The 19,190-nt window shown below is 45.4% G+C and overlaps 2 long non-coding RNA genes across 2 annotated transcripts; both read left to right on the plus strand.

Annotated features, from left to right (window-relative positions):
• Positions 1-2,649: 2,649 nt before the first annotated feature.
• On the plus strand, positions 2,650-15,730 carry LOC108640228. Its single transcript, XR_001921011.1, has 3 exons — positions 2,650-2,763; positions 14,599-14,801; positions 15,388-15,730. It is a non-coding gene; the product is annotated as an uncharacterized LOC108640228 (long non-coding RNA).
• A 1,175-nt stretch (positions 15,731-16,905) lies between these two features.
• On the plus strand, positions 16,906-18,501 carry LOC108640229. Its single transcript, XR_001921012.2, has 2 exons — positions 16,906-17,075; positions 17,487-18,501. It is a non-coding gene; the product is annotated as an uncharacterized LOC108640229 (long non-coding RNA).
• Positions 18,502-19,190: the final 689 nt, after the last annotated feature.

The raw sequence follows: 19,190 nt of genomic DNA on the forward strand, positions 1-19,190 counted from the left end.
TATTAGCCTTATAGTTCTGTGGTAGCTCACACCACTTCTCATTCTGGTCATGTCACCTTTCTGTGTCTGTGGATTACGTCTTGCAGCAGAATCAACTCAAAGCCAATTTAGAATTTTGCCTAAAGGAAACCCTCCAGGAAACCCCCTTGGATCACTAGTGGTGAACATGAGAGTCAGTTTGCCAGTGGGCATCAGCAGTGCAGTTATGTGGCATCATCAGGAAGTGAGAAAGGATGGGACTTGCTGAGTGATTGTGGGTAAAACATTATTTCTTTTATGTCTCCAATGCCATGTCATTAAAATAGCAATGATACCAACTCCTTAAGAGTATTTTAGATGAATCCACTAAAGCCTAAAAAACACTGCCTTTTGTGAATTGCCAAAGATTGTTTTTTTACAGTCCCACTGCAGCTACTTGCACTTCAGGAAGTAACCGCACCTATAGAAACAGTGTTCTTAAATTAACATAATTATGATCTTAAATGAACTAGTAATCATCTGGATAGGTGCAAAGATTTATAAAATGAATATGGGACAGATTTTGACTGAGGCTATCCCTACCCCCCAAAAAAAAGACAAAAAGGCTGAAGTTAGCCCCCACTTCCTTTTCCTAAAGTGTGGGGGATTTACACTGCTTTCCATAGAAACTAAGGATGGATTGACTATGGAGTTATATAGACTCACAGGGAAAACAGGGCCTTATGAAAAGGACACAAACACTAACGTGGTTTGCAGGTGGATTGTGCCCATGGACTAGTGATGCTTTCACTTAAGCAAAGGCTATTCTGCTTGGAGGCAATCTCCCAAGTAAGCTTGAAGATTTGAAAATCATTCCTTTGAGGTCATCTGAAACTTTTTTTCCAAATTCAGAGTAATAATATATGGAGCACTCCATGCACTCATGGCATTTACATAACGTAATGTATATGCAATTACATACATACATTACATTCATTTCTACATCCAAGGTCTGTAGGACCAGGTCCTTTCTTGTTCTCCTGGAAAAATCAAGTTTTTCAGTTCTTTCAATGTTTTTACACCAGTCTTTCTGAGACGTCTTCTTACAATGTCCCCTCAGCATCTGTTTTATTTTAAAAGGATAAAAATGCATCAGTCTCACACATTCTTGCTACTTTCAAGCTTCTCCAATTACATTATTTATATGAATCTATTCCCTTTTTTTGTTAGGATTTTTTTATTCTTAGTTTAAGTTTCATATACCCAGTGGCAAGGACAGAGACCTGCGGGTGTGTTGTTTTTAAAAACCATTTTATTTTGTCTGCTCTGTGATGAAAATATCTCTGCAAATGTAGGATTGCAAGGATGTTTGGGCACCTGCCATCACTCTTATTAACTTTAAGCTGATCCTAGGAACTGGCAGTACTTGACTATCCGGTTCCCAAGTAGCATTTGTGAACTGCGGGAGTCCTTCAATCTTATCTTCCAAGCATGACTCTTTGGGTCCCTGCACTTACCACCTGTCTTGGTAAGCTCAGCTTATTCTGAAATCTTAAAGTTAACATGAGACATCTCCGTTCTTTGGCCTCTGCATGTCTGTCTCGGTACAAAAGGGGACATGGCATGAAGATGCCCAAGCTGGCAACCCAGGACATTCATCTGCACTTATGCAAGTCAGAATTCCCTAATTTTTGGCCTGGACCTTGTTCTGAAAGTAGATGGGTCAAATGCTTCAAAGAGCCTTGTGGCATTGGTTAAGTCTCCCAGGACTAGAATGGGGTTCCTTGGTGCTCCACTGTTTCTCACAAGTTCCCAAAAGCGGCTCCACTCAGCAGAGGCTAGCAAACCAATTAACTGCCTTTGAAAATTCTGGCCTTGGTCTTTATGATGAGATCCTCTTCATAATAGCACTGCCTGGAGTGAGCAAAGAGCTTTCCTTGTTTTCCTCAATCAGAATTCAAGCAAACTTCTGCTGACCTCTTCATTTTGGCCATTTGATTTCAATGGGAAATGGACTGCACAGGGAACTTGGACCTCAAGCCTTGTATATTTTCTCTAATATTCTTTTATCTTCACTAAAAAACATTTACTAATATATTAAGCTAATGTTTCTCCAGAGAGGGTCACACACAGTTCAGCATGCATCTTGCATCCAGAGATTTCTTCAGGTCTCTAGTGTTAAGTTTTTCTAAATAGGTCAGGTATTTACTTGCTGTTGCTGAAGGGAACAAGCAGAGCCCTTCTAGTTGACATCTAAAATAATGAAAAGAAAACCATATGTAAACCATACTTTCTGGAAATAAACTAACCCTTCTACATTTACAGGGTCAAGGGAGTGCGAGTGACCCCATATATCCCCATGTGACTGCCCAAGTTGCTACACAGCAGAGGAAAACAGGTCACACAGATGTAGTTACAGAAGTTGAAACGGGGATGCGGGGCTGATGAGGAAATGCTGCCAGATTTAGAGTAACAGGTGGTTCCTCTGTGGCATCCATGAGGGACGAGTGGAGCTGGGTTCTGAGAGCAACCTCTGCTGAGGCACCTGCACGACATGGGGTGGAAAAGCATCTGCAGGGATGGGGCACCATGGAAAATAAACAGATGAACCAGCACATCAGGACCAATATATACCAAAGGGCATCAGCCCTTTCCTATAATTGGTCCTGCAAGGAGCTGTGGAGAAACCCAACCCTGCGATAAAGGCTGTACCTTAGGACTTTGGAAATACAGGATTTAGGCACCTGCTGTCCCAGACTGTGCCTGACTATCAACAAGCAGCTTGGCCACGATGCACAGATCCCAGTGAGTGCTTAAATACCTTCATATGTGTGGGTGTTGCTGTCTCAGTTCTCCTGTTTCCTTTCCATGCTGGATAAAAAATAGCTCTCTACCTTGTATGCTGGAAAAAACAAATACATTCTGCTGTGTCAAATGCTATTTGAAATTAGGTTCTTATTTTAGGGGCCCACCTAACTCAGAAGAAATAACACATTCCCATGTTTCCAGCTCAGCAGAGGCACCTCATGTGACCCTGTAAGTTTCTGCCCAGCAGAGGACAGGTCACACAGAGGCGGTGACAGAAATCCAAGCAGAGCACTGTGATCCAGAGAAGATTATCAAGCCCCGGCAGCTATGGGGTTGAACTCATAGCAGGTCAAGAAGAAAACAATTAGTACAAGGTTTGAAACAGTTTCTGGCGAAGCTCAGGGAGACTTCCCATAGACATCTGTGTCTCACGTGGACAATGATCTTAGTTCTCCATCATCTTAGCCCTCATGTGGGCACTGGCACATAATGTGCACTGAAATACTATCCAGCTTTAGGTCACAGCTTACCTCCAATTCATGTTCTTGAGCCTGTCCAAGAGAAGGTAGAGCTGTATTTTTACGTACTAAGCTTACGGGATTACATTGCTGCCACGTGCCCAGGGCTTTCAAAAGATGTAGCCAGACCCTCCCTAGTCCCACTGACCTTTTCCCATTGATGACTAACCTCAGGGCTGCCTGTACGACCAGAGAGCAAACGAGTCAAGAGTGGCAGTTCCTTGGCAGTGACTTTATTCACCTTTCAGTGCCGCATTTAATAACTCTGGATGGCACTTATTGGAATAGATTTTCCAGCAAGTGGCATGCCAAAGTCTTGATGAAATCAGGCCTTCTGTCCTATGTCAATCACCTACCTTTTGCCAATTCAAAAGTGCTATCCATACTGAAAAAGCAAGTCCCAAGGAGAACTTCAGCCCAGAGCACACAGCTAAACCTGGCCTAACAATAGGCTGCAGTAAAAAGAGGTCATCAGTGCATGGTCTTCAACCTGTTCTTCTACACTTTGCATTGAACAACAGACTCCCCAAACTACTGGAGGTACTTCCAAGTGTCTTCCTATCTGTTTCAGGGGAACCCTTTCATGGTCACTGGAACTAGAATGTGCACAGGTATGGGTATCTGCTGAGGGGCAACAAAATAGAAGTGCATCCACCACCTTATTTTGGAGACACTACATAGTCTTTACTTAAACAGCTGATTATATATATGTGAAGATTTTAGGGTGTGGGCAAAGCTAATTCTCAGCTCATGGCCTAAGCCTGTCCTTGCTAAATATGCAAAAGTAGACATTGTTCTCACCCTAGATTAGGTTATAGTTTCAGTTCTTGTTGTTCCCTGGTGTCAATGGGAAGTATGTTCTCTGGCATCTGCATCAGGCGCATTTGCACCAGTCCCCGATGGCTGCAGAGCTGCAAATTCTGCTTGTGGGTGGTGACTTTGCCTCCGGATCTTTTGTTTTCAAAATGCAGCTGCAGAGGAGAGGAACATGGCATCATTATCGCTATGAAAGGTCTTTTCATCCCCTGTGGTTTCCGGGTTAGAGCTGTGTTGGCTGAGGATTCCTCCCCCAGGGTGGAGGAGTAATGGAAATGCAGCCTAAAAGAGGATCAGGAGGAAGATGTGAAAATGAGCACAAATGCACAGCGTATGAGTCAGTGCCACAAGGAATCTCTATCCCGTAAGTCAAGATCACACCTCCCCTTGGTACAGCAGAGCTGTTCCCACACAAGGAGAAGGCATCATGTGGTGTTCAACATCTTTAAAAGGACTTATGTCCTGACTGAAAGTTTAATAGTGGGAAAATATTTTCAGGTCAGTAACATTTCAGCTTCAGAGAAGGGTAGGAAAAGCAAGCATGACATGCTGCATTCATTATCTGCTGTAAAATAATATGGACCAGGCACTGAGGCCAAATCCTTTGTGTGGTGCAAATCAACCTCCTGATGCTAAACTGATGCTGAACTGATTAACTCTGCTGATGAGCTGGCCTTTGTCATCAAAAACAGTTCTCATACTCTCATGCTGTATTATATTTTAAATTTTTCATTAACAGCCTCACCTCAGACTGCTCAGAGGAATCAAACTATAGTTCTAGCATCAGGAGTAGGCAACATGGGCTGAGAAACACCCAAAACAACAGCTCCACTGTCAAGTGTTTCCAGACTTCCAGGGCCTATAAATCCACAATCCATGACAGCCTTGGGTTGCTGATGGCTGGAACCTGAGCCTCTGGGTTCTTCAAGGCAGACACCATGTCCTTCAGAGTGGGAAGAATTTGTCCCCCAAGGAAAGACACAAGGCCCAACAGAGAAAGACCTTCTCCTCTTAGGCAAGCATGAGCAGGGCAAGGCAGAGTCAAACCCAAAGAGCAAAGCCAGGTTTGAGCTGAGCCAGGATAAGTAGGTTGACATTCAAGGCAGCCACAAGGCAGACTAGAGAAGCTGCAGTCTGTTCTGAACCAAAGGTCCAATGGAATGGCATAGTTCAGGTCAAGGAGCACTGTAAAAAGAGTTATTTTTATTGCTGCACATGTTCTTGAGGACAGAAAACAGAAGTGGGATGTGAAGGGGCAGGATGGAGCACAGAAACAATGAGTGGGACTGCTGGTGGACTGCAGATCTGACCACTGGGCAAGCATCAGTCCCCTTCACCACCTTCTAGAGAAGCTTATCAAGCCCTGCCTCTTCCAGGGAGCTGGTTGCAGTGAGAGAGGAGATCTGGAAACCCAGGTAGGTCTCATGGTCCATCCATCCAGGCATCATGCTTGACACCAGCCCATCGCTCCTCCGGACGGGCCGCACCGATGTCTGAGGAGCAGCCACATGACACAGAGCCTGCTCACCTGTCACGTGCAGGCAGAGCAATCTGTGGCATTGTGCAACTGTGCAGCAGCACAGCACCAAGCCTGCCCACAGGCAACCTCAAAGCCCAGGGAGGCATCTCACATTCTCCTGCCATGACTGTGGCTTGTCTGGCCGCACCCAGCTCCCTGCCACGTCACAGCAGGTGTTCCAGTGCCAACCTCCTTCCAGCAGCTCTCCCAGGCAAAGCAGGAGGAGCTTCTCCAGGAGAGAAGGTGCTCACAGAGGTGATGGACAGCAGGTGTCACTCCCCACTGGACTGGGCAGATGGTTTTGGGACAACCACCACAAGACGAGGATGATTCGGCTGCCCCTGCATGCTCGAACATCCTATCAGCCTGGGAGACACACTGGAAAATCTAGGACAGCAGAGGCCTAGGACTTGGCCCAGGACTCATCCCAGGATGGCAGCCTGGGCCATAGCTGTGCCCTTGGCACCCATTTCCCAACTGGTTCCTCAGAGGTGTCCATGCAGATGTGCACCTACACAGGCAGAGGGACACTTGTCACCCTCTGGATCAGTAGGACATGGCCAAAGGCAGGTCTTGAGCCATAATGGGTCTGCTTTCCATGCCTCCTGGTTTAGGGGTGGGCTGTGACATGGCACACTGTATTATAAAAGCCTTTGTGTAATTTCCCACAGTAGCTGGTCTCTACTGAGTTCAGTTTATAAGTACAGTGACTTTTTTCCTAAGTGCTGGACTGATGAATGCCACTGGCATCTGAGGTTCAGGATGTTCCCAATAAAATCGTGTTTCCAAGGGCACATGCACATCTTCCTCTCTTCTATGAATTTACACATCTAGAACCTGGTGAACTGCTGACAAGGCACAGGGAGGAGTAGGATGCAGGTTATCCTCTGGAATCCATCCTGGCTTATTTGAAAGCAGTTTCAAATGCAAAGTGCTGAGTAGAAGATGCTATTTGTCACTCTTCGGAGCAGATTTTCACTGTAGAGGCCCTAGTCTCATTTACAATAAATTTCCTCATAATGTGCAGGTGATTTATGCCATTCCTCAACTATAAATTATACTTACATCCACTCTGTGGTCTCTTTACATTGTTAAAGTGTAGTGAAGTGACCGTAGGGTAAGTGATAGGGATAATTTGTCTACAAGGAGAAATTCATCAGAATGACTGCGTGCATGAAGAAGAGTCTTTTTCATCTTGGGAAATACTCTGTATGTTTTCTTCATGTGAAAAAAACATTCACAACACAGATTCAATCTGCAGGCGTTGTTTCCCGTGACCCGAACACCACAGATATGTGCTATATCTTCCTCTGAAATGGGGTCAGGAGTTATGAATCTATTCTGTAACTAGCATCATTTTTATTCACAGTATTTATCCAAAGATCCCAAGCAGAGAGTAGAAAGCAATCAGAGTTGTGAATGAGGATAAATTTGTCCTGTTTGCTTTCTTAGGTTTGCTTTTCCAGCATCCAGAGAATATATCTCTTCCTATTATAAGCTATTTTTCCAGAGTGATTTTACTTACAGTCAAAAATGAGCATTGTGAAATCAACTGTTAAATTTAGATCTTTGAGCTGTTTTCATCAGAACAAAAACACAGGGATTTGTAGCTGTCAGCTTCCCTAAAACTGATTCATACAGAAAGACCAAATCCTGAGCTCCATTAATTTAAGATGGTTTCCAGTCATACCAGAGACACAGGCATGAAAGGTGCCTTTGGACCTTAGGATGAGGATCTTTTGAGCATTTCAGGCAACGATCAGATCGGGAGAGGTAGCTGGGAGAGAGCCACTTTAGTGGTTTCTCGCTGCTAGCTTCCTGCTGAAGCTTTTGAAAGAGGAAAACATTCCTGGTTTCTCATTTTTATTACTATTTTAGGATATTACTTTGGCTACAGTTGGAGTTTTCTAGCTTTGAGAGCCAAATTCTACCATTAGATCAGCAGGGCATTTTATCTGGGAGGAGAAGAACATTGGCTGGAACATGTAATGGAGGACCAGCAGGATTCTTCTGCATTCCAAATAGCGGTCTTGGTGGATCTATGCTGATTCTGTGCTTGGGATAATGTTGTATATTCCTCAAGAGGGAGCAGTTCTAGTACTACCTACACCACTAAAAACAGACGCCATATTTGTCTATACTAGGGGCTAAGTCCTCCCAGGAACTGTCTGATAGCTTTTGGGCCCAGATTGCTTAATATGCTAAATTACAGACAATTACTTTATTATTCTGGACAGAGTATTTTTGTCCAACATGTCAGGGAGATGAACACTGTTCATAAGATAATGCTTCTGAAGTTCTCAGCAGTGCTTTCTGAGAAAAGGTGTCCTTCTGGTTCACTGGTAAAAGTGACATCTTCCCAGAAGAGTGAATCAACTAGTTACTGGATAAGCTCCTGCCTTCAGAGCTATACTTTACTCTTGGATTTTAGTCCAAGAACTACATTTGGGGCCAAAAATATGGTATCTGCCAGCTTGAGTTTTTAGCCTCCTCTGTTAGTCCAGCAAACCAGAACAATGGTCTGACTGACACTGTTTATTTGCAGGAATTGGTTACACCACTTATGTGCAGGTTCATTTTTTTTGTTGTTTTGAATGTCCTTTACATCAGGTTAGTTTGTCCCAGCCCTGATCCTGTGTCACCTCTGTGTGGTTTCTTCTAGGGGAAAAAACATACAGACTGACTGCTGCTGATAGCCTGTACAGGATAAAGTAAATTAAAACCACACATGTGGTTGGTCAGAAAATTAGGTTTACATGTGAAGAGGCATAATTCTAATGCTACCTTTTTGTATCCCTGTTAAACATCGTGGAACCTGTTGTTAACACATTTTATGCTGCCAACTGTGTGAGCCATTTCACTAGTAAAGACCAAAACCCCCAGGAAGCACTGAAGTTGTCCTTCCAGAGAAGGAAAATGTTATGAGTCACTGATGCTGGTGCACCACAGATGGCTTTCAGTGGCTCAGAAGGTCATCCAATAGAAAAGGATAAAAAAGCAGAGAAACAAAAATCCCATCTCCTGGGGCACAGTGAGGTAACATCACCATAAGTAGCAAACCCTTGGTGTTTCTAAACACAAGAGTTTGCCTGGAAATCACACATTTCATGAAAAAACGTCATACACTTGAATTTAACCTTTTCCTGCTGGAAACATTGCAGCCAGACATTTTGCCTGCCGAGCTGTATTGACAATGCATGGGCTACAGCTGGGGGAAAGAGAGAATTTGGGAGGCGATGTCCTCTTCTGCCCTTTGTGCTATCCATGCCTGGGGAACAGGGGGATATTTTTGGAATACTATTTTAAATTTCAGGGAGGGGCTATCAGGTTTCATTTCATCTGTTGGTCCTGATCTGTGGTGCCAATCAAGCTATAGTTTTAAATTATAAAATGGAGTCCTATGTGGTGAGGAGCACAACAAGAGACAATGCCCTTCTTCACAGTTGGAGTTACCTGTGGCGATCTGTGCTTTCACCACTATGTCCATGTTACTGCAATTACTGTCTGCCTCGGACTTATTGATTTGAAGCCTATTATGTCAGCTTAGCCAGTCAGATCAGAGCAGTAATGCTCTGCTCTCCATATATCAGCCCCCAGAGGGAGAGAAAATGGATTCCTCTTTCTGGAGAGACTGTGAATTTTCTAACAGTGTGTGATGGCAAATTCATGGCACAGCTGACATCCTCTAAATCCTCGAGTCTTTACCCAAGGCTCCCTCAGGAAGATCCATCCAGACCCCATACACCCCAGTAAAGAAGGATCAACATGGAGTACGAATTACCCCCCCAGTGCATTCCTTTCCACTCTGGGAATAGCATCCATCTGTGCTTTGCATTTTGTCCCTTCTTTACAGCCTACAATCTTTCAGACATTTTGCTTTCACACCAACTAATGCTGAAACATCTGATGATCATAGAATGTGACCATGCAGGGAAGATGGCCCAGAGATGCACTGAGCATATCTGTTTATATCCAGATAAGACTGGGTATGGGATGGGGAATGGCTTTGAAGGTCCATCAAGATAAGGGAGTTGAGTGGTATCCCCAGCTGACTTTTCTTGAGAAATACATTTGACTGTAATCTTGCAAAATCCCAGCACTGGGGAAGGGTGAAAAGGGATAAACTGTTCTTATGGTATCAGCCATTTTTTAAAACTTCAGCTACAGTGAAACCACACCAGAAGATAAGGTGGTTTCTGACTCTGATTACATGAACACTTTGGGGTTGATCTTGTGTCCAAAGATTTTAAGTTAAATTTACCTCCCCTTTCTTCCTTCAGCTTAAATGTTCTATTCAAAAAACAGCAGGCTTGTCCCAAAGATATCGTGAAATTAGTTGTATAGGAAAAGTAATAAATTTGCATTCTGGCTTGCACAGTTGTATATTGTCTACACTGCTACAATGATCTAATTTAGCTGGAGGAGTCAGACTCCAATATGATGACAAAGGCCGTTTCTGCACAGGCTGAACAGTAACAGCTTTGTACAAGGTAAACAGCACTGCCTGGGAACAGGGGAAAAAAATGGATTCAGGCAGTTTAAGGTAGCTGTCTTATGATGTATCTCTGCGTTTCAAATAGCTCACAGATCTAAAACTTCAGCTGTTTAATCAGCTGTCACCTCTTCAAGATTTCCTAATTCTCCTACGCTACGCATGCTGCCTCGGATGATTCGTATTTTCCACAGACACATGATGAGACCTCCGTTAGGGCCCATGTGTCTGTCATTACCCTCCCACACCAGAGCTAATGTCCTTCCCATAATGGATATTGATATATAGATATACACAACACATCCCCTTCCAGAAAAGCTTTCCAGGCTTTTTCTCCATTAAGTTAACCTCTATTGTATTACCTGAAATTAATTTTGCTGCATGTTGAATGTTGGATGTTCAACCAAAAGATGAATGCTGTTAAGTGCTTACACGAGTTTCCTGTTTAATGGAATATCTGATCACTAAACTTGGATCTAGAAGTGTTTTCCTTCCCTGTGCTCCAGCTGGTGTACTTACAGTGGTCACACTTTAAAAGTCAGCATACACTGCACAGTGCTCAACACCCTCTAATGCACAGTATTTGCTGGGAAATCTTTTCTCTTTACCAGCAGCTCTGCCTCCAGACAGCAGAGCTGGAAGAAAGGTACTACAGCCATCAGCAAAAAGCCTCATTGGAACCACCAAAGAGTTTCAAGCAAGAATATTCCTTAGGGACACAAACTGCAAATTTAAGAACAGAACCTCCTGCACTATTATCAGTGGGAAAGTCGCCAACAGCAGATGCAGATGCCAAATTAGCTGTTCTGGCAGCAGAAGACTGTTTTGCACTATTAGATGAATACAGTTACTGTGTCCCACCTAGCCTGGGCAAACACCTGGTGAGTTAGAGCAGAAGAACCTTAAAATTAAGTACAAACTTAGAAGCACTCACCTTTTTTTGATGCAATATGGGTGGGAAACCACACTAGAGAATACAGCTCTGAGAAAAAAAGTAAATCCTGCTCCCAGGGACCTGCAACCTGAAGAATAGGCTGGAACAGACTCAGCTGATAAACTTGTTCTTGCAGTCAATTACTGTAATTTAACAATTTCCTGCCTGTGAGCTGAGTCAGGGTAACTGTCCCAGAGCCCACTTCTGACTCCAGTGGAACCGAGGTAACCTGACCTTGTGTACCCTGTGGGAGGCCGATTGCATCGCCCCACAGCTGGTGCACGCGAGGAGCAAGGAGCCACGGTGTTCCTGCAGCTCTCCTCGTGCCCAGGGACTTGTTAAACCCAGGCAAGTGTGCATCTTGGCTACCAAAAAAAAAACAGAAGAAAAGTTCTCTCCTGGGACAGGTGATGCATTTTGGATCAGTGGGACAAAATTTTCTCCTGAACTGGCCTTTAGCTGTAATGTGGCAGCTCACATATCTTACTGTGAGCCAAGGAAGGATGACAGGTAACTTTTTTTTTTTCCCTTTAGGATTGATTTACAGTGGCTGGGTAGAGCACCTAACTGCTTCTGCAGAGCTCAGAGGCTCTTCATGCACACCAGCTCTTGCCAAAAAAACCCCTAAAATCGATGTTGCAGCCACGCAGGTGGCCTGCTTGGACTTCTTCTGAATTATGACTCCGCTGAGTTTGCTGAGTTATTCAGGGTCCTGCAGTACCATATGCCAATTTTATTATGTCTGGGATTAATTACTTTTTGCCTCAACCTCAACCACCCAAACTCCTGTCAAAGTATAAAGGGGTCTTTTTCTGACTCTTAGGTATTGTCATGGCTTGTTCCTCAGGCTTTGGGAAAGGACCCTGTGATACTCTCTAAAAAATGCTTCTGTCCATCAGCCAAGTGTTGAGATGAGCAACTCAGCACTAGGCTGTGTAATTGCAGTGAGTAAGAGACAGGACTTGTCTTCTGAATGGGAAGACCCTCAAAGCAGCAGTTATTTCCTGAAGTTTTAACTACATTTTAAAATTTAAAAATCAAGATGCTAGATATGTATTTATAAAGATAGATCTGGTACTACTTAGATCTTCCTTCTATTTTACAAGGAGAAGACTGCCTCTTTCCCAGCTAAATCTTGGAAAAGATGTAGCTGCGGCCAAAGAAATATAGACTTACTCTGAATTCATTCCTCCTGTTGCAGGTACCAGTGTTGTGCCCTCTCCTTGCAGCTACCAACTCTGGACTGATGAAAAACACCTTGGAGAGTATCTCTCTTGGGCTATTTCCAGGCTGCCTCCCCTTTTCCAGGATATTTTAGAAGCTGGGTTCCCATTGCTTGCAGAAAGACTAAGAGATCCCAAAAATGCAGTAGCCACCCATCATCATTTATAGCACAGCATGTGCTGAAAAATCCCTGCTTGTAATAGTAGTGATACTGCTGTGACTCCTTGGCACTTTCTCTGCAAATTCACTTTCTTCCTGGAAAAATCAGGCACACTCTACTCCATGCCTGGCCAAGAAAGTCCAGATGCTTTATTGCTTCATTCTCATGCTGCGTTTAGATTTTTAATGCTTTCATGTGAAAACACATGGGAACCCTAAGTCAATATTCTATTTATTTCTTCTGTAAAGTCACTTCTTGGTGTGAGATTTAAAGGTTACAAGCAGTGAATGGCTGTTGACTCCAGGGGTTACTCTTATAAAGCAAACCAACACTGATTTTTATTTCTGTTTATCTGATGACTGCAGAACACTACACACCATGTAAACAACACAAGGCACCAAGGGGGAAGTTGAAAGCGAGAATTGACCACTGTGGTTAAGTCTGCACACAGCACAGGCAAGCACAAAAAAGTGGATTAAAAACTGTTATGACTGAGCCACAAAGTGTTTGCCTCTACTGGAGCAATACCAAGCCGGAGAGAGATGAAGCCAAAGCCCCTAAGTTATGTCTCTAATATCTACTTGAAGGGAAAACTCAGATACGCAGTGGCCTTCAGCAGCAGGACTGATATGACAAAGTTCAGTTTCCATGCAACTGTTGATAGAAAAAGAAAAGGATTATAAAAATACCTTACTTGTATGTATTCAGATTAAGACTGCTGGTGTCGTTGGGTATCCGTCGAAGGGCCTCGGCTTGAAGGGGGGAAGAAGGACAGACGACACACACGAGGATGGTGAGACAAAGAGATGTCTGCCTGCTCAACGCAGCAGGCAGCTTTTTTATTCAGTTCTCCCACCTCTACTTTCTCATACACAACACAAACATATTCTTACAACAACATCCAGGAATGCAGCACCTGCACTTAGCCACACAGCTCAAGGCTGTGTCCATGGGAACTGTCTAATAGCTCCACTGCTCTTCATGGGAAATGGCCTAACACTCTGTAACACTCCAAATCCTTCAAACTTCATTTGTGGGGCTGTGACTTCACCCCACATGCTGGCATTAAGGTTGCCTGTGGGCAGTGATAGGCAGAACAAGGGAAAGGAGCCAACCTGGTATGATGCCTCCTATCTGCTCCTCTAAAAGGCCCTGGGCATGAGAGGTGGCCCACTGAGCAGCTGTGCCCTTCTAAGACCTCCCTAGGAGGGAAGGGAAGAGTTTCTCACCTTTTCCAGGACACATAAATCCCTGCAGTCCTGTTTCTCAAAATTATGCATAAGCTTCTCTGTAACAAAAAGGCCTGGTACACTGGCATCATTCCCTGAAATTGGCAGTGCCAAGTACTCAAGGACCAGTACATAACCTTAAAAAATATAATATTCCTTCTTGATTGTCTTCTTAACCAAAACACATGGTAATTTGCATTTTCTGAGTCACAGAAGCATGCTTGGAAGTCACTTTGTAGCTTCTCTGCAACTGTCAGGGCTCCAAAGGTGCACTCTGGATTTAAACTGAAAGCTGAGCTTCTCACCCCAAAACTATGCTCCAGATATTTGTGCTGTCAAAAGAAAGCCAGCTATCACAAGGTTTATGATAAAAATCAGAAAGCCAGTAACCATCTTTCCAGCAAAGCATTCTTTGTGGCTACGAATATCCAGCTGAATCTCAGCTATGTGTTTTAAGAGACAAATTAGTATCTCCGGCTGCATGACAACAAGCCTTAACTATATTAACTCAAGAAGGTGGCTCCACTAGTGTCCCTGCTCACTGGCACCCATGCTGACCCAGTGGGCAGCCCAATAGAGGGCAGTGATACAGAAAACAAAGCTGAAAGAGTGGTGGTGCTTTTAAGTCACAGGTGCGAGGGATAAAGAATGGATGGTATTGGGTAGAAAATGGCAAAAAGACCAATAGTTACAATACTTCTCTCCTAGTCTGAGTTCAAACACATGGGCCAAGTGGACCTATTCAATTAAGGATGTATTTGAGAGAGGTCCCACACGAAGCTGCAGCGCTATTCCTGGCCACACTCTGGGTGAGCTACGCTGGCAAGGAATGTATGCTTCAGGAATGCAGCTGGACAGGCTGTGTTTAGGAAAAGTTGTGTATCCTACCAACAGGGCGGAGGATCGGAACTCTCTAATAACCATGCTCCTCTCTCCACAGGAGGTTTCACACAGCAGATCACCCTGCTGCCCTTTGCAACAAGCTCCCATCACTGCGCTGAGCACTGGCCACCTACAAGATCTGGACAATTCCCCCTGTCAGACAGGGATGCTCAGTGTGTCCCACTGATGCTGCCAGGGTGGTGTTGGGGTAAGAAAACTGTAGAGTGACCCAGGATGGACTGGCAGACTGCAGACACAGAGGTGAGCATCCTGAGAAACTCCTGTGGGCTCTTCATTGAGACTGAGCAGTTGAATCTCTGGCTTTCATGGAAAGCAGCTGCTGGTCCAGGAGAGGGCTTTCTTACATACGGAAAAACAAGCTTTCTGTAAAACAGGTAGTTCTGGGTTAGAAACTTGTAATGGTCAGCTAAGGGGCACCTTCAAATCTAGCCAGGAACAACTTATCAGGCTCCTTCCCCCGCAGCGTGTCCCATAGCATGACCATGAAATGTGCATTTGCACAGTGAGAAAAACAGCTCCTTTCAGAGCCCATGAGCGAGGGTAGATGTGATATGTGGTTAAACAGCAAGGAGTTGCCTTCAGATTTTCTCCCTCATCATGTTGAATGGAGGCCTGGAGCGGGCAGCATGCCTGATGGGCAGGGCTGTAACCCTCTGGAACCTTCCCAGACCGTGCCTGGGGCCACCTCTCACCTTTGGAAACTGCCCTGCCCAGGGATGGCTTTTCACATTGTGGAAACAGCTGCTTTCTGCAGGCTGCTGAAGGGACAGAAGGGCAGAAATTCACACTCCATTCCCTCCATCTGTGTTCCTACCTTCTCTTCCAGGGACATCTGTCCTTTCAGCAGGCTTGCCCTTGGACTGCATGAGCCTTCTACCGCTGAAGGCTCCAAATCACCTTCGGAGATGGGAAAATGAAGATGCAACAAGGCTGCAAAAGGGAGTGCCTGGCATTAACCATCTCCCTGCAACAGGCATCCAGAGAACAAGAGAAGTGGGGGAAAAAATGGAGAATTTGGGTCACCAAACTAGGTCCCCTGAGACTGCAGGCAACCAGGTAGTGATGCTTGTTACACAGGGGCCACAAAAGCCACAGATAACACTGCAGCACCAAGAACAAACTTCAGACTTATTCTAAGAGCCACAGCCGTGATGTGCCACAAGGAGAATGGAAGAGATGAAAGACATGGCCACTACACGATGTCCCGGGATAATTACAGGAGCTCACTGATTATTCTAGGAGGTCAGCCATAACCTGCAGTACAAAGCCAGGCCAAGGCAACCCCACTGCTGACTTGATCTTCACAGGTGTGATACCCTCAGTGCTTAGTGGCATTCAGTGCCTTCTGCTTTCCCCAGCACTGGCGGTGCAGCAACACATGGCTGTGGACCTCGGGGAGGCCCTGACACTGATCCAGCTCTTGGCTTGGTTTATTGCTGTCCCACAGAGAAACCTGCATCCTGCAGGACTGTTGCCACAACCGGTTCAGGCGCCACTGGCCTCATGCCCACTGTAGCTCTGTACTCCAGCTCTTCTCCGTTGTGGAACTGAATGTCCAGCACTAACTCCTGACTACAAATTCCTGGGCTTAATGCAGTGGGCAGGAGGCAGAGACACCCTTTGACACGGAAAATATATATTTTCTATGAAATCATATCCCCAACCCTGTTGTCAGCTACACTGTGCACAGTTTATTTACTAGAAGCAAGAAATTATTCCCAATTTGACAAGATACAACTCCCTTGGGCTGCTCCTCTTCTCAATTGGTTTGCTGACATTAATTTGCTGCCAGCCTCCTGCCTTCCTTAGATCTACCTATGGCACGAGGAGGAGGGAGGATGGGCTGTCCCATTGCGTGCAACGTATGTGGAAGTTGGCTCGCAGACAACATCCCGCTGTTTGTCTTTTGTGCACAGGGAACTGCCAGTACTGTTGTGGCTTTCTCATCTCTATTATCTGTCCTAAGCAAATCACCTCACATTTAGGGGTGTGTTTCTGTGAACTGAGGTAAATCCAAGGGCATCATTTTACTTTTCCTAAGTATTTTTTATTTTTACAACAAACCCACTTGCAGGTATTTGCCCAGGAAACTATATTCCTCTCCCTCCGATTCCCAAGAAGCTGCTGATCTGCACGGCTCCCATTTCAGTGTGGAGAGAGCTTCTCCCTGCTGAGATCAAGTAACTCATCCAAGGTACAGCAGCAGCTGGCAAAACCAAATGACCTTTGGGGACAGTCTTCTGGCTCAAGTCCACACTAGTGACTAACACAAATGGCCTTCTTACCCCAACATCAGCAGCCAAAATCCCATCCAGAGGGTTAAAATCTTAAGCTCAGGCTTTCAAAGCAACCAGAAAAAAGTCTGGTAACCCAACCTGGTCTGCAGCTGCTTCCCTCAGCCCTTCAGCATCCTTTACTGGGTGCCCTTGTACTGCCAGACCGTGAGAGTGAGTCATTAAAGGATGCACCCAGCAACTCTTTGACCTCACCCAGCACTAGAACCTGCTTCCAAAGGTGAGTCATGGCCCAGCACCTCCCCATGCATGACTTGCCTCCAGAGGAGAGGCTGGTTCCTGCACCTCCTTGCATGCCAGCTGCCTCCTTGATGAGTACATAAGGTCTAATGGTCACAGGATGGGCAGGCAGGAACTGCTGTGATTTCATTGCAGCTGTGACCTGATTGACCCTTCATCACATCATTTGCTCTGCTTCTCTGTGGAGTGACAGTCATGAGACTTGCCTGCCTGGTATGAGGATTAATTCCCACCAGCTAATGCTTTGAAGATGAGAACAGCATACATTGCCAAGTGCTGCTGTTGTTGCTGTTAGACCTGTGCTCTGCCCAGGCTGCAATAATGCACAGTTCAGGAGTCCACGGTGAGAGTCATTTATGTCACTGGTGTCTGTGTGACATCCTTCTTCTAGGAGGATTCCAAAGGGATCCACTATTGGCTGCCTGGAGGGACCCATATCTACCATGTAGTCACCAGGAGGCTGATGGGCAGGGGCAGGAGGGTCCCCTCCCATTCCCATGGCTCAAGGAAGGCCTGATCCAGAGTAGAGCTACGGAATTTTTTGAAAGAAGGCTTCACAGGACACCTGTGAGCATCCAGAGAGTCCTAGAGTAAAACCAGCTCTCCTAAAGTATCCCTGGAACACACTGGCCAGTGAGTCAATCTTATTTCTGGCATTTGCTCTTGCTCAGTGAGTCGCTGCTTTCAAGGAATAGAGGTGTAGGAAAATAAAGCTTGGGCCACACCATGGCTCACTGTTCCCGAAGTTAGATGCTCTTCATCATCACTGTGTGGCTTTCACAGATGGCAAACCCTCCCGCAGTGGCATGAGCCACAGCACGCTAACTCTGCCACTGGCATGCCTAACTGGATGACAGGGGCATGGAGGCTACCAGGCTACCAGATCTGTCTCCCTAAGGAAATATCTATCATCTGGATCATTTTTTAGATAAGAGGAACATGTATGCTTCTGAGGTTTGAAAGCACAGGCTGCCACAGCCAAACGCGGGCTCCTTGCCTCTTCCCATCAGATGGACAACTGGGATGGCCTGAGAATGTGACACGGGCAGGATCCTAAAAGATGTGCCAAATGAGGGTTTGCTGCCCAGAGTCTACTCTGAAAGAGTGTTTCTGTCTTTATCCTTGTGTGGGAAATGCAGACATTGGCAATGCAATGACCACATCAATAATTCTCCTGATGACCTGTGCAAACCCAAGAGGGTCACGACATCACGCATTGCCTTTCTGTAAACCAGTGCTTCTGGGTTTTGCCCAGCACAGGGCCCTTTACCCACAGATTCATTTTCACTACTAAAGCTGATTTCCAGTGTTAGCTTTTACATGTAGTATCTGTGTGTGCTGACTGTGAACGTTCACAGGTTGAAATCAAGACATTGCTGGAATAAAGTCCTACCACCCTCCATGCAGAGTGGCAGCACCAGAACTGTGTCCTCACCCCGCTGCACCCTGTGGCCACTTTGCAATGTCACTGTGTACTCAGTTTGTCCCAAAAACACAGTTTTTCCCTCTGAAACTGTGCTGTGGCAAATCCCCCCTGGCTCCAACCAGCACTGCCAATGGAAGACCCACCCTCAGCTGTTCCTCTGTGTCCTGAGATAAAATTCATTCTGTGGCATGAAAAGCCCAGCTTTGAAGGGATTCAAGGTTGGGCAGGTGGCTTGTGTCCTGCAGCTCCAGGAGGGTGCATAAGAGGTTGTTTTGATGTCTGTGCAACACATGCACACACCGGCCAGCTGTAGGGAGGGGAACGTTCTCCTTTCACAGCTAAACATGCCACTTTTAACCTCTCTGCTGCCAATTCCCAGATCTGTAAACACGGAGCCACAATTTGTTACAGATGTACCAGCTTTGGACAAAAACAAATCCCATGCCTCCACGGTTCCTTTGCAAATCCCTGCACCTTCCCAGGCATTTGAATGGGTTTGTCCCTGCTTTGTTAACCCCTGCATACCAGTTGGCTGTGAAGGATGGAAAGTAGAGTTTAAGCACTTGTGGTACCTGCAAAGTAAAGGCTGAAGCAAAGGAAGGAGGCTGCTGCCCCACAACACCCCAATGTGGAAGCACCTGTGGGAGAAGCCCTCAAAAAAGCTGCCTG

This window comes from Manacus vitellinus, unplaced genomic scaffold (assembly GCF_001715985.3).
Source record: "Manacus vitellinus isolate BGI_N305 unplaced genomic scaffold, ASM171598v3 scaffold_1_pilon, whole genome shotgun sequence".
In the NCBI taxonomy this organism is placed as follows: Eukaryota; Metazoa; Chordata; class Aves; order Passeriformes; family Pipridae; genus Manacus; species Manacus vitellinus.